General features: G+C 39.6%; 1 long non-coding RNA gene across 1 annotated transcript in view; it reads left to right on the forward strand.

Moving 5' to 3' along the window:
* LOC132823241 (uncharacterized) overlaps nucleotides 1–5,586 on the forward strand; it is a 109,778-nt gene extending 104,192 nt beyond the window's left edge. The window contains exon 3 of the long non-coding RNA XR_009645517.1: nucleotides 5,505–5,586. This is a non-coding gene — a long non-coding RNA (uncharacterized LOC132823241). The remainder of the gene's footprint in view (nucleotides 1–5,504) is intronic.
* Nucleotides 5,587–13,071: the final 7,485 nt, after the last annotated feature.

The raw sequence follows: 13,071 nt of genomic DNA on the forward strand, positions 1-13,071 counted from the left end.
GTTAGGCAGCATCCCTATTCCTGAGATGCTGCCTAACCTGCTGTGCTTTGACCAGCAACACATTTGCAGGAATTTCATAAAGCCAAAGTACGAGGGATCTGGGAGTACCAGTCCAGGATTCTCTAAAATTTGATTTGCAGTTTGAATCCATGGTTAAAAAAGCAAAAGTAATGTTGTCATTTACCTCAAGAGGGTTGGAAGAAAAAGCAGCAATGTGCCACTGAGACTTTGTAAAGCTCTGGTTAGACCCCATTTAGTATACTGTGTCCAGTTTTGGGCCCCACATCTCAGGAAGGACATACTGGCACTGGAGCGTGTCCAGCAGAGATCCACACGGATGATCCCTGGAACAGTGTGCCTAACATACGATGAATGGCTGAGGATCCTGGGATTGTATTCGTTGGAGTTTAAAAGGTTGAGGGGAGCTCTAATAGAAACTTTTAAGATAATGCATGGCTTAGAAAGGGTGGATGCTCGGAAGTTGTTTCCATTATGCGGGGAGACTAGGACCCGTGGGCATAGCCTTAGAATTAGAGGGAGTTAATTTAAAACGGAAATGAGGAGACATTTCCTCAGCCAGAGAGTGGTGGACTTGTGGAAATCGTTGCCACGGAGCGCAGTGGAGGCCGGGATGTTAAATGTCTTCAAGGCAGAGATTGATAAATTTGTGATTTCGCAAGGAATCAAGGGATACGGGGAGAGTGCGGGTAAGTGGAGTTGAAATGCCCATCAACCATGATTGAATGGTGGCCGAATAGCCTTACTTCTACTCCTATGTCTTATGGTCTTATTACCACCGAAGTTAGGGCCACTGGGCGGTAGTCATTAGGGCATGCTACTTGAGCCTTCTTAAGCAGAGTGATGATGTTGGCCCTCTTGAAACAGGCAGGGACAGTGGCTTGTCGCAGGGAGAGGTTAAAGATGTTCGAGAATACCTCTAGCAGTTGATCTGCACATGCCCTGAGTGCACAGCCTGGTACTTCGTCTGGTTTCCTTGGATTCACATGAAGAAAAACTGATCTGACCTCTGATGCAGTAACTGTTAGGATAGGTTTGTCAGGACTTGTCGGAATAGGTGTTATCTCTCCAACAAAATTCTGCTCAAAGAGAGCATAACAAGCATTGAGACAATCTGGGAGGGATGTGTCATCGTCTGCTATCTTGCACTGTCTCTTTTTTGAACCTGTGATGTCATTCAGTCCTTGCCATAGTTGCTGGGTGTCTGTCTGGGTCTCTAGTTTGGATCGGTATTGGTCCTTGGCTGTCTTAATGGCTCTGCAAAGGTCAAACTTGGATTTCTTATATTTGAGTGGGTCTCCTGATCTGAAGGCCTCATGCCTGGTTTTTAGCAGGTTCTATATGTCCTGATTCATCCAGGGTTTCCTGCTGGGGAACAGCTGGATTGACTTCCTTGGAATGCAGTCCTCCACACACTTGCTGATAAAGTCTGTGATGGTGGGTGACATACTTGTCCAAGGTACCTGCGGACTGTTTGAACATGGCCCAATCAGCCATTCCAGACAGCACCGGGGTTGATCCTCTCCTTCCTCCAACCAGCACTGGACCTGTATCTGCGAGGGGGGTCTCGTGCTTGAGCTTTTGTCTGTAAGCCGTGAGAAGAAATACAGCATTGTGGTCGGAGTTCCCGAAATGAGAGTGAGGGATGGAGTGGTAGGCATCATTCACAGTGGTGTAACAGTGGTGTTAAATGATCAGGCCCCTGATGGGGCAGATAATGTTCTAGTGGTACTTGGACAACACCTTCCTTAGATTGGCTTGATTGAAGTTGCCAGTTACAATAAACAGATAGGCCAATGGGCTGAGGAATAGCAGGTGGAGTTTAATTTAGATAAACGTGAGGTGCTGAATTTTGGCAAAGCAAATCATGGCAGGACTTATGCACTTAACAGTAAGGTCCTGGGGAGTGTTACTGAACAAAGAGACCTTGGAGTACAGGTTCATAATTCCTTGAAAAGGGATTTGTAGGTAGACAGGGTAGTGAAGAAAGCATTTAGTATGCTTTCCTTTATTGGTCAGTGCATTGCATATCGGAGCTTGGAAGGTCATGTTGCTGCTGTACAGGACATTGTTTCGGCCACTTTTGGAATATTGCGTGCAATTCTGGTCTCCCTGCTTTGGGAGGGATATTATGAAACTTGAAAATATACAGAAAAGATTTACAAGGATGTTGGCAAGGTTGGAGGGTTTGAGCTATGGGGAAAGGCTGAACAGGCTGGGGCTATTTTCCCTGGAGTGTCAGAGACTGAGGGGTGACCTCATAGAGGGTTATAAAAGCATGAGGTGCAGGGATAGGGTGAATAGCCAAGGTCTTTTCTGCAGGGTGGGGGAGTCTAAAACTGGAGGACATAGATTTAAAGTAAGGGAGGAAAGATTTTAAAGGGACGTATGAATCAATTTTTACATGCCCAGTGTGGTGTGTGTACAGAATGACTGCTGGAGGAAGTGGTGGAGGCTGGTACAATTGCAGCATTTAAAAGGCATCTGGATGGGTATATGAATAGGAAGGGTTTAGAGGGATATGGGCCAAATGCTGGCAAATGGGCCTAAATTAATTTCAGATATCTAGTTGGCATGGACGGGTTGGATTGAACCATCTGTTTCCATGCTGTACATCTCTATGACCCTGTAGCTTCTTTCTTACGTCTCTGACTAGTCAATCTGGAAAGCTTTTACTTTTAAATTTCTGTCAATATTCAAAGTTATATTCCCCTTTTGTAAATACTAGAATTAATTTGGAGTTTCGACTTGAAGTTTGGAATCATTATCACATATCGTCCCACTCAAAATCTGCTGTCATTTAATGTCCTTCCTGTTCTCTTCATTCCATCATCATGAATAGATCCCAGTGTAGCTGTAGGCTGGACCTTTCAGAGGGCTGGCCCACCAGACAAGGAGTTGGAACACATCCCTGCTACAGCAGCTCCATAAACATTTAACGTTTCAAAGATGGGACTTCAACCCCTCACTCGGTTGGAATTTCCATCTCGAAGAGTTTCAGAAAAATTTGATTGGCCACAGCAGGATTGGGAGTACAGGCTGTTTCCAAATTCTAAGTATAGCATCCAGTACCAGGACCAGCATTGTTAAACAGAGGGGAGGTGATGTTAGACCCAGTCTCTTGTTGGGGAGGTCAACATTGCAAGAAGCACCCGCACATGAACAATTGCCTTTGAGAGAGGTTTTAGAGGAGTGTTATCAAACAAATGTTGACACTGTGCTGTGTGCTAAGAAAGGAGACAGTAACACTGAGGACCAAAACCTTGAGTGAAGAGGTAGCTTTTAAGAAGTGTCACAAAGGAAGAGGGATAAGTAGTGAAACAGAGAGATAGCAGGAGGGTTGGCTGCCACTGGTGAAGGGTTTGAAACAGAGGATCCCAAGTTGATAAATTAGAGAACTGCAGAGATCCTGCAATGTTTTAAAGCTAAAGCATTTTTTTAGAGATTGGGAGGGGCATTGTCATGAAGGGATTTGAAAACATTGCGCCAATAAGAAACATGTCATGTTCAGCTACAAAGCTCAAAAGCAAACAGTCTCATTTGTTTCAACTGATATATTTTGTGATAAGATGTTCTGCGATAGAATGCTGCTTGTGTATTCCCAGTCAATTATTTAGGATAATGTTTCTGATTTGAAGCAGAAGTGATGCTTTTTCAGGAGTCATTCAAAGATTGAGGCAAACATCCTGTTAATTGCATGGTATTGCATAGACCATCTAGTGGTGCATAGTCAGCTGAGGATGGTCTCATAACATATAAGCAAACCACACAGTGATCCTCAATACATTGTAGAAGGCCATCCTTTAAGTCAAATGTTATAATTTGGAAGAGCTGTCTAATATCATCAACTACATTTATGCTGATATAATATTTGGCCATATTTGTAAGCATATAGTGATTAATATTGGGTCCAAAGTTGAAAGTGACAGCCTTTTTTAAGTTGCTACATGCAACCCAAGTGGTGCCCATTTAAATTGGGAACTGCTCAGAATAAACCTCCTCAGATCATTCCACTACCTCTCATTTTCATGCTCCGGCAACAGGAGTTTGACCACTTTCGCAAAGTGCAGCATTTTCTGTTTCTTCATAATATTGCTTAATCACACAGTCTGGTTTCATTTTGAGTAGCTCGCCCTTTTGCTCGACTCACTGAAAATAAAAGTAACTTATTCATCATTTTCTAAATGAGTAAACTGAACTTTGGAATTTGATTACAAAACAGCTGCAGAAATTCCAGAACAGCATTGAATAAAAATAGGATTCTTGGTGACCATTGTATTTTTCCGTAATAGTATAATAACCCCATTATATTACGCAACATATCCTCTATCTCACCTTGAACACTGCTATTCAAAATGTGCAACTGTGTTTTATAGGAAATTGAATTGATAAATATGCTGAGTTCATTTCCTAGAGTTTTGTTTAATGTGACATTTATCCACTGTTAGCACAAATTATTGATTTTACTTTAGTAGCATGTTTTAGTATCATTAAGCACCAAACAAAATACTTAACTTTTTGTTTTATGATGAGATTGGTAATACAATTCATAAAGAACACAAAGTAGAAAGATTATGATAAATTATTTTAAATAAAAACAAATTCTGGGAAATTTCTACAGTATTGACTGCCTGAGGAGATATCATAAACAATCAATATAAGCAAATTATAACCATAGTTTTATTTCTTTAAGACTTTTATAATACAGAAGTTATTGAAATAATAAATAAAATCAAACCTCAAACCAATTCTTCACCACTGAGGGTGAGTTCTTACAAACAGGCACCAAACTTGGCTTGAAAGACTGTGACGAGTGAAAAAGTAAATTGGGCTAAAGAACTCAAAGTTTTTACAGATTTAGTCACTGTTGAGGATACCAGTGAACAATTAACCAACATTGGCTGCCAATTACAAACTTGACATCTTAAGGAATCTAAGGAAAGTTAAGATGAGGATTTTTAATTCTTTCTCTCTCTACCAGACACTGTCCCCCTTTTAAACTTATTATCTATGTTTGTGAATGTGGTTGATATTGTGTTTTTATCATTTTTCTTGGGATTAGTAGGTCATTAACATTACTGTTTCTTGTCACTCAAGAAATCCTTGGGTAATTGGCTTCTTCACTTTGACCTATTTTACTGTACCTTTAACTGAAATGAGAAAACTTCTTGCTAAAAAATACATTTTTATGCATAACCAAGAAGGGGTTAAAAAGAGGAGTGCCAATTTCCCCCTTTTCATCTGTTTGTAACATTTGCAACAGTGATGTATTGTGCAGAACTATTTTATTGGATTCACCTTTAATAACTTCAGTTTTGGAATGTTAACATTATCGACTTTTATTCTGACATTTTCCAGCTGCTCTGTCACCCCTTCCTTCATTATTTTAAACTGTGGAGTCAGATTACTGCTTAACATTATCATTATTCAAGAATATAACCTAAATTTATTCAGTCTCTCATCATAATTAACCCACTTAATTCCAGGTATCATCCTGGTGAAACATGGCTGCCCAGTTTATACTGCTGAAGGTGTGAAGCCAAAAGATAAGGACAATATTCCAGGTGAGGTTTGATCAGTACTCTTATAATTGCCATAATACTTCCTTTGTACAATCAGCCATTTTTCTCATTCTCTTTACCTGCAGGCTGCCTTTTTAACAATTGTTATATGTGAACTTTAAGTACATTTATTCATCTCTTCCTTATTTGACTATATTTCCATACACCATTCTGTCACTTCATATACTGTTCTCTCACTTTAATTGTGTCAAACTCCATTTGCCTTCACTCTGAACACATGATTAAACTGATCTTTTGGAATTTTGTTTTCTCTTCTTAGTTCACTACAGGCCCTAGCCTAATATTGGATATGCTACACTCCTCTTCCAATGCAAGTTATTTATAAAAAGAGCCAGGTTCTAGTTCTGATACCTGGAGAGTACCCATTTCATCCCAACTTTCTTTATTCTCCCTCCTAATCCATTTCAATTAATATCTCAAGACTCGCATCAGTTCCTACAGCTATTTTACTGTTCATGGTTGCTTTCATGCTTAATCTCTATTTAATACTTTCAGGAGATCCAATGTGGGGTACTTTTCTCTTTCTCTATCCACCATCTCAATGATTCTGTCAAAAAACTTGGGCTAGTTGGATACATCCATCTTCTACAAAACCATGTTAGTCTTCCTGAATGAGATTACACTTTTTCAAATGCTTGTTGATAACGAATGCTAGCAATTTGAAATGAAAATCATTGGCTTGTGATTTTACTCATCCTGATGTTTGGCTTTTTTAAAAGTAATGGTATAAAAATCTGTCATAAATATGTTTATGCTCAGATATTAAAAAAGAAAGCATTGAAGTAGCAATAGTGATGTTGTATTGAATTGTGAGCAGTGTACCACTACGTCTCAGTCAAGGTAAAAGTTTTACGTTTGTTTAAATATTAATGAATTTCACAAATAAAGGTACTTTGCAACTGTTCAGGCTGCATCAGTAGAGAGAGAAATTTGGTTTCAGGGCATTAATCTCTTGTTAGAACTGGACAAATTGAGAGATGCAACAGGTTTTAGATAAATAAAGATAGGGGAAGGACGTGAGGCGGAAGAAAATTTAGAAGAAAAGTTAGCAATAGAGTGGAAGACACGAATGACTAAATATGTTAAGAAGGATGATGATGAGCAAAAATGGAGTGACAAGGAGCAAGTAAACAAACTAAATATGCTTTTAACCTACACCCTTGTGAGTGAACAGCAATAGGCTTTATTAAACATAACAATATTCCAAAGATGGTAAGAGTGGGTATTTTACTTGAAGCTCCCTACATTTCCAGGCTAAACTGACTTTGCTCTGATATAGCTCCATGTACACCTGCTGAGTGGCTATCCATTGACTAAACGGCATAATTTGCTTTACCCTAAACCTCTCCCCAAGATCTTTTCTGGTACCATTTTTATACCTTTAATGTTAACTGAAAATGTAACACTTCATTTCTTCCAACTCTTTGCCTCTCAAAAGCCTCTTCAGCTTGAGGGACTAATCTTCAACATTCTCAGTTCCCCTCGATGACATACAGAACATCTGTGCTCTTTTACTGTTTTCTTAGAGGTCTACCATGTTGATAAAGTGTGATAATAGCTACTGATGGATGGTTCTTGGACTGTGATTCTCAAGAAGATTTGAATGCAGAAACAGTGAAGCAAATCTGATTCAAAGGAACACATGTCAGGATCCGAATGATCACAGCCTTTTGAAAGGGAGGGCAAAAGCATTGAAACTCTTGCCCCTCCTTTCCATCTACTTTGCTATTTGACCTTGGTGTGAGAGAAATTGGCAAGTTGAAGAAGAAAGGGAATTCAAAAGACGATGCTGGAGGAGGTGAAGACTCCTGTACCACTTCTAGGGTAAGAGTGTGTCTGTCTGTACATTGTGGTATTGTTTAAACATGGTGTGAGTTTGCTGAGGTATAGAAACTAAAATCTGAAATTGTTGACACATTCTTGTGTTTGGAAGGCTGTGAAGTGTGTTATTTGAAGAACTTACATTGAGTTTCATTGCTTCATTGAAATCTGAGGACAGAATGGGGTGCAGAATTGAAATAATAGGTATAGAAACTTTTGGATAATTCTTGTGCATAAAACAGAGATCATCCAAGGAGCAGGAAAATTGACGTTTCGGGCCGGAGTCCTTCATCAGACCTTCTTGATGTCGATTTGTTGAAACGTTGATTTTCCTGCTCCTCAGATACTGCCTGACCTGCTGTGTTTTTCCAGCAACACACTCTCAATCTCTGATTTCCAGCGTCTGCAGACCTCACTGTCTCCCCATAAAACAGAGATGTTCATCAAAGTGATCACCACTACGACAGGTTTCCCTAAGATAGGCAAGCCATGTCATGAGTCGCAAATCTATTATAATAAATTGAAAGGAAAACAAGGAAGCCATTGTTTAACCTGGTAGCTGTGATTTGACTTTGGTGGAGGGGAGGGATACAATGAAAGCACAGTTTTGCATCTCCTATGTTTATTGTGGAAAATGCCGTCAGAAGAGGAGAGTGGGCATTGGGATTGTAGTGTGGGCCAGAATACAGTTTTGAAGTAACCCTTCAAAATACTGCAAGGAAGGGAAAGATGAGTAATTCTGATATTTTCCATTTTTAGTTCAGATTTCTGGCATCTGCAGTAATAAAGTTCTAGGCTACTATACTATAAGGTACATCGTTTCAATATAGCAGATTCCATATTGTTACTCAAACAACATATATACAAAAGGTTTTATGTTTGTTTCTTTCCTTTTCCCAAGGGCAGAAAATGCTGATAAGGATGGTGAATTTATTTAAATTATTAATTAACTAGGATTGCATGATGCATTTAGTCTCCTGAATGAGTTTTGATTTCTGGTATGGTGTTCTAGTAAATAAAGAGATGATCCAGTGTTGATTTGATTTGTACGTGCTTTCTCAGAAAAAAAACAGAGGGATTACTCTTTTGTGCATAATAACATATATTATTTTGCAGCCTGATATTTCATGTACTTAAATGAAAGAAAACTCCCTTTTATATAGCATTAATGAACCTGGACTGGCTCAGTAATGGGGTCAAATACAATACTAAAGATTTTAAAACATTTGAATAAGTATGGGTTACCTTGCTTAACTTGCAAGTTTAAGTAAACTGATTCTTCCACAGAGTAATGTTGTGCTTCAGGTTAAAGAAAACTCAACTATTTTACCGAGGGAGTGAATTTACTGTGTAAATGAATAAAAACCAAAAGTGATTTCTGATTTAAATGATGATCCTTAAAGAAGGACTGATAATTTAATAAACCCATAATGTAAACATAAGTGTTAGATTAACATCCCTGTTCCCTATGCAGCAAATTGTCCCCAACCATTTCCCCTGGGCAGATCCCTATTGACAAGCAACCTGTCTGTGTATCTACATGAAACAGCATGTTAGTACAGCAACACTGATAACTTTTAGTTAACTTAGCTGGAGCAACAAGGCAAGAGTACTTCTGCAAGCATGAATGTAGGTGCTAAGAGAGCAAGCAAGGAGCCCTGAGATGCAACAAAAGCAGCAATAGAAGGAGAAACTCAGCAGGTCTGTTGGCATCTGTGGCTAGAAAGCAGGGTCATTATTTTGGGTCAAGTGACCCTTCTTCAGTTCACTTTGCTTTCTCTCCACAGTTTCTGCTTGACTTGCGGAGTTTCTCCAGCTATTTCTGTTTCATTCTCAGATTTCAGGCATCTGCAGTTCTTTGAATTTTGGTTCACTCTGAGATGCAGCCTGGTCCAATTTGTGAGGTCGTTGCTTGCCCCTGTTAACAAAGTATCTTTGCAGTCTCCTTTCAATATGGGATTCTGACGTAACCTTACAATGCATGTCTGTGCTGTTCTGCTAATAGATCTGCAAGGTTCCATGAGCATTCTGAGTGATTGGTAGATGCCAATGGGCTTGGCTGGTGTGTGTGTGTGTGTGTGTGTGTGCGTGTGTGTGCGTATACACTGAGATGCTGTATGCTGTTGGTGCGGCTTAACATGGCAGGTGTTTGTAGCTACTAGTTATTTGAAGTTGCCATGTAATTCCATGGTAATTTGTTTGAAGCCTTTAGTAAGAAAGGGAATGCATATTAACGAGGTGAGATATGCAATTAACAAGGTATTTGACAAGTAATAATCCTCATTAATAGACAACTCGCTGTTGATTAGTGAGAAACTCACTTTGATGCCCAATAAATGAATAAAACACGCAGCAGTTGCACCCAGTGTCAAGATAGGCCTCACTGGAATTCTCACATAATTCTGCTACTAATTACACCTTAACTCGCACTGTTCAGGCTTCCAAAATGATTCTGCCCAATGTTTAGGTTATATATGCTGAAATAACTTCCAAAATAAAGTCCTTTATTCAATATAACAGAAATGCTGTATAAATCCACTTAATTTGTGCCAATTGTTTTGTTCGTTGCACAGACCTCCAAGGTCCATGCATGACAGCGCCTTCCAAAACTGAAAGTCAGTGGGTCAGTGGGTCAGCGCACCAATCACACCAATCGGCATTCGCGGAACCTCGGACAAACCTTGGAGTGGTTGATTGTAACTGTTCTCATGGTGTGTGCTGACAGGTTTCACATCAATCAGAAACCAACCAGGATGGTGGCAAAGGTATTACTCCATCCATCTGCCTTCAAGCAGGCCTTAGCCAATACTTAGCTCACACCTTTTTAAATTGTTTGGTCCTTTTTTGGAATTGTATTTTTGTTTTTCCATATCAGCTCACAAAAATGCTGCAGCTCCATTGCAGATTTATTCTCTGCTTATCTCTAGTACAACACCAGGTTATAGTCCAACAGGTTCATTTGGAATGTTTTATAGTTAGCTACCTGATGAAGGAGCAGTGCTCCGAAAGCTAGTGCTTCCAAATGAACCTGTTGGACTATAACCTGGTGTTGTGTGAGATTTTTAATGTTGAGTAACTGTCAAGATTTACTTCTCTTTGAATCAGGCAGGTTGACTTTGATTGGTCAAGGCATTCTCGAGAGAAATGAAACAGAGGTGGTTGATTATTTAGTTGAATTGAAATAGTCATGTCCTATGTACATGTACTTGTTCTCTGCATAGAAAAGAGCTGTTGCATTAATATATGTAGGTATATCCAATACATGTAAGTGCAGTGCACCATGAATCCAATTAACAAACTTAAGTTGATTGTCAGCATAATTCATAGCACACTGAGGAACTATTGGCAAATGTTGCCCAATCATAGAACCACATTTAATGTTGGACACTGTGTTTAGACTTCTTTTCACAACTAGAATAGTAGCATAAGTTCTGATCTCTATATTATGGCAAAAGTGTTATCATGAGATAAGGCTCAGAGGAGGTTCAGTTCTCTTTTTCAGGATATGTCAGCATCACTGCAAAGATGATTATTGGTTGGCTATCACTAAGTATTCTGAGAAGGTGATATTGTAGTGCTTTCCCATTTCACTGCAGCCTGTGATGTGTATAGGGATCCACAGTACAGGGACTTATAGGGTCATACAGCATGGAAACAGACTCTTTGGTCCAACCAGTCCATGCTGACTGTAATCCCAAACTAAAATAGTCCCACTTGGCCCATATTCGTGAACTTCTCAGACATTTACCCAGCAACAATGAAGTAATGGCAATATAGTTCCAGATCAGGATCGTGTACCTTGAAGGGGAACTTGTAAGTGATTGTGTTCTAAGGTACTGCCTCCCCTGTGTCTTACAAATGTTAATGATTGCAGGTATAGAAGTAACTGTTAAAGAAACCTTGGAGACTACTGCAGTGTACCTTGCAGATATAAACACTGCAGATGTGGTGTACAATTGGTGGAGGGAGCAAATGCTTAAGTTGGGAAGTAGAGTGCCAGTTAAACAGGATGGTTTTGCCTGGATAAGGTTGACCTTATGAGTATTTTTGGAGCTGCATTCATGCAGGAATATTCCATCACTGTTCTGACTCATGCTTTATAGATGGTAGAAAAACCATGTAGAGCCAGGAGATGAGTTACTCATGGTAGTATATGTAGCCTCTGACCTGCTCTTTTAACCACAGTATTTATATAACTCGAGCGGTTGAGGTGCTGATCAATGCTTGCTCCAGTGATTTTGATTTTAGGGTATCTGGCAATGATGAAACCATTGAACATCAAGAGCAGAAGTCAGATTTTGTCTTGATGGATAGGGTAAGAGCCTGGCATTTGTGATACTTGGCACCTATCAGCCCAAAACTGAATCTCATGCATTTTGTTTTGCTTGCTTGTGGGCATGGATTGCTTCATTGTTTGAGCTGTTGTGAATGGAACTGAACACTATGCAACAATCAGCAAGTTTCCCCACAATGACCTTATAATGAGGAGAACACATTACGGAAGTAATTGAAAACGGTTGGGCTTACCCTGAGGATCTTTTTCAATCACATCTTGGTACTGATGGAATTGGCAGGATAGGAGTTAAACATAGAGGCAGGGAGAAGTGGAAACGCAGAGACATGTCAGAAGGCGATAACTGCAATTGAAAGCTCGAGGGATTGATAACTAAATTCCTACTTGACAAAGAAAGATGGGAAGGATAAAGCAACAGTAATTAGAATTAATTCATACCTGTTACTCCGTTGGTGAGTCTATAAACTACTCAAGAGCAGAAATAAATTAACAATGAACACAGAAACAAGTTCAGTAAAAAGAAAGAAATTTCAGAAAATGATTAGTTGTAATCACACTTAAAGCTGCACTGTGGTCTACACTATTTAAAATATTCATTTGTGGGATATTGCCATCATTAGCTGCGCCAGTAAATATTGCCCAAACATATGTTGAGGGTGCGAAGGCAATGATGGTGGGATGCCTTCTCCACCACTGCAATCCATTTGGTCAAGTCAGATCCATAATGGTGTGAGGGAGCAAGTTGCAGGTTATTGATTCAGCAATATTGAAGGAATGGCAGTAGAACTCCAGATCAGGATCGTAGGGCTTGGAAGGGAACTTGCAGGTGGTGGTATTCCCATGTATCTGCTGCCCTTTATCCTTCTTAATTACAAAGGTTGTGTATTTCGAATGTGCTGCCCAAGGATCTTTGGTGAATTTCTGCAGTGCAAATTATAAATGGTGCACCCTGCTGATACTGATTGTCGGAGTGGATGTGGTGCTAATCAAATGGATTGTTTTGTCCTGGATGGTGTCAAGCTTCTTGAGTGTTGTTGGAGCTGCACTCACCCAGACATTCCATCACACAGGAGATTGATATTTGTGAAGCTGGGACCTCTGTAGAAAGCTGATCCACTTGGCATTTCTGACAGAAGATTGTTGCAAATACTTCAGCCTGTCTTTTCCACTCATGCGCTGGGCTTCCCATTATTGAGGTTGGCGAGAAATAACTTATTTATTGACCATGTAATGATCATATATTTTTTATTTTTCTGTATTTTTGATCATGGATTGAAATAGGAAAGGAATTGTTTTAAAAGTCACACATTGTTGAAAAATGACTGTGCTTTTTGTAAACAAGTAACCAGGCATTCT

This window comes from Hemiscyllium ocellatum, chromosome 16 (assembly GCF_020745735.1).
Source record: "Hemiscyllium ocellatum isolate sHemOce1 chromosome 16, sHemOce1.pat.X.cur, whole genome shotgun sequence".
Taxonomy (NCBI): domain Eukaryota; kingdom Metazoa; phylum Chordata; class Chondrichthyes; order Orectolobiformes; family Hemiscylliidae; genus Hemiscyllium; species Hemiscyllium ocellatum.